The sequence below is a fragment of the Eurytemora carolleeae genome, unplaced genomic scaffold, assembly GCF_000591075.1.
Source record: "Eurytemora carolleeae unplaced genomic scaffold, Eaff_2.0 scaffold2905, whole genome shotgun sequence".
Classification (NCBI taxonomy): domain Eukaryota; kingdom Metazoa; phylum Arthropoda; class Copepoda; order Calanoida; family Temoridae; genus Eurytemora; species Eurytemora carolleeae.
Genome location: NW_019398788.1, coordinates 1,295 through 3,761, shown reverse-complemented (window position 1 = coordinate 3,761; position 2,467 = coordinate 1,295). Strand labels below are relative to the sequence as shown.

Below are 2,467 nucleotides of genomic sequence, written 5' to 3'. Positions count from 1 at the left end.
GTGTAAAATATTTGACACAGATCAAGTTGTATATATAGTACGTCAAACTAAAGTAAAATTTAAGTTTTTTAATCATAACTTCTCTTAATGACTATGGGGAGTTATTTAGAACCTTCTTCGTGTGTCTAGTTTGTACAGTATTTGGTCTACGTTGCATTTTCAAGGATTTATCTCCAGGATTTAAATACTTTTCCTACCTCATCCTTAATCTTTAAACCGTAACCATTCCCTTGAATCAAAATTTTTCACCTTAGATCCTGTTCCAACATTTAAACTGATGTGTACTGTCGTATTGAACGGATTAACCTGTTCAACAGTTATATCACTGAAAAATGAACAGTAAAAAAATGAAAAACATGAGAAAAGTTTTTTAAAATATTTTTTTTTTTAAATACCTGTCTTTAGGATTATTGTGAGCTATATGAATATTATTGCTCTGAGGGTCCTAAAAAATATTTTTCAAAGTTTTAAACTTGTTTAATTTCAAAAATAATTTGAAAGTTTATATTTTCTGAGCTGGGAACATTTGTGTTGCATACAATTTATCCCAATTACGTAATCTTTACATCCACTGCGAGTACTTTTGATTTTCTGCTCAATTTTCTCCAACCAATAAGAGTTATCTCATTGGTTTTGCGCAAATTTTCCGGCTTCTGATTGGCCGCTCGGTTTCTGCAAATGACACTCTGATTGGTTGAATGTTTTACATTTTCATGGATAAAAAATTAAGGTTTAATTAATTTGTAGATTAACAAAAATAGGAAATCAAGCATTGATCTTGATATCCACAAGAGTTTCTAGCTCTGGATTATTTTTATAATTTGAATTAGATTATGCGTTTGATTGCGTCCTTACAAATATATACTGTACAGCGTCCTCAGACCAGTAATAATGTCTTATTGTTTGAAGTATCAGCATCAGATTACAAAAAAAATAAGAGTTTGAGACCTGTACAATGTTGTACCTGTAAAATTTTGTACATGTAAAATGTTTAACCTATACAATGTTGTACCTGTACAATGTTGTACCTATACAATGTTGTACCTGTACAATGTTGTACAGGTACAATGTTGTACCTATACAATGTTGTACCTTTACAATGTTGTACCTGTACAATGTTGTACCTGTACAATGTTGTACCTGTACAATGTTGTACCTATACAATGTTGTACCTTTACAATGTTGTACCTGTACAATGTTGTACCTGTACAGTGTTGTACCCGTACAATGTTGTACCTGTACAATGTTGTACCTGTACAATGTTGTACCTGTACAATGTTTTACCTGTACAATTTTGTAACTGTGTAGTGTTGTACCTGTACAATGTTGCACATGTACAATGTTGTACCTATACAATGGTGTACCTGTACAATGTTATAACTGTACAATGTTGTACCTTTACAATTTTGTAAATGTAAAATGTTTAACCTGTACAATGTTGTACCTGTACAATGGTGTACCTGTACAATGTTGTACATATACAATGTTGTACCTGTACAATGTTGTACCTGTACAATGGTGTACTTGTACGATGTTGTACCTGTACAATGTTGTACCTGTACAATGGTGTACCTGTACAATGGTGTACCTGTACAATGTTATACCTGTACAATGTTGTACCTGTACAATGTTGTACCTGTACAATGTTGTACCTATACAATTTTGTACCTGTACAATGGTGTACCTGTACAATGTTGTACCTGAATGTTATACCTGTACAATGTTGTTCCTGTACAATTTTGTACATGTAAAATGTACCTGTACAATGTTGTACCTGTACAATGTTGTACCTATACAATTTTGTACCTGTACAATGGTGTACCTGTACAATGTTGTACCTGTACAATGGTGTACCTGTACAATGTTGTACCTGTACAATGGTGTACCTGTACAATGTTGTACCTATACAATGTTATACCTGTACAATGTTGTTCCTGTACAATTTTGTACATGTAAAATGTTTAACCTGTACAATGTTGTACCTGTACAATGTTGTATCTGTACACTGTTGTACCTGTACAATGTTCTACCTGTACAATGTTGTACCTGTACAATGTTGTACCTGTTGGACTACGCTGACAACTTCACTCACGGCCTGATCTACACTTAGATCAAGGTCTTCAAAATTCGGGGGCAGACATACAACCTAGATAGATGGAAAGATATATAGAAGAAAAGATTTATAGATGGATAGATATTTATGATGGATAGATAGATTGGGGTAAGGAAGGAAAGTGGAAAGGGGTTTGGAGAGAAAAGGGGGAGGGGATTACGCAATTCGGTCGAAGAAAAACAATAAAATAACCACTAATTAAAGAGTGTGGTTGAATAAAGTCTATTTATGGTTGAGCGCTATATGTACGCTGAAATATTAAGTTTGATAGATGTGCTCCATCAAGCAAACATAATCTTGGTTTGAATACTGCATATTTTATAACAGTGTGGCCTGGCATGGATTTATTATTAT

At 33.4% G+C, this 2,467-nt stretch overlaps 1 long non-coding RNA gene across 1 annotated transcript; it reads right to left on the bottom strand.

Moving 5' to 3' along the window:
* Positions 1-307: 307 nt before the first annotated feature.
* LOC111717640 (uncharacterized) lies at positions 308-2,168 on the bottom strand. Its single transcript, XR_002768859.1, has 3 exons — positions 2,063-2,168; positions 396-445; positions 308-325 (listed from the first exon to the last, which is right to left on the bottom strand). It is a non-coding gene; the product is annotated as an uncharacterized LOC111717640 (long non-coding RNA).
* Between the last annotated feature and the right edge of the window lie 299 nt (positions 2,169-2,467).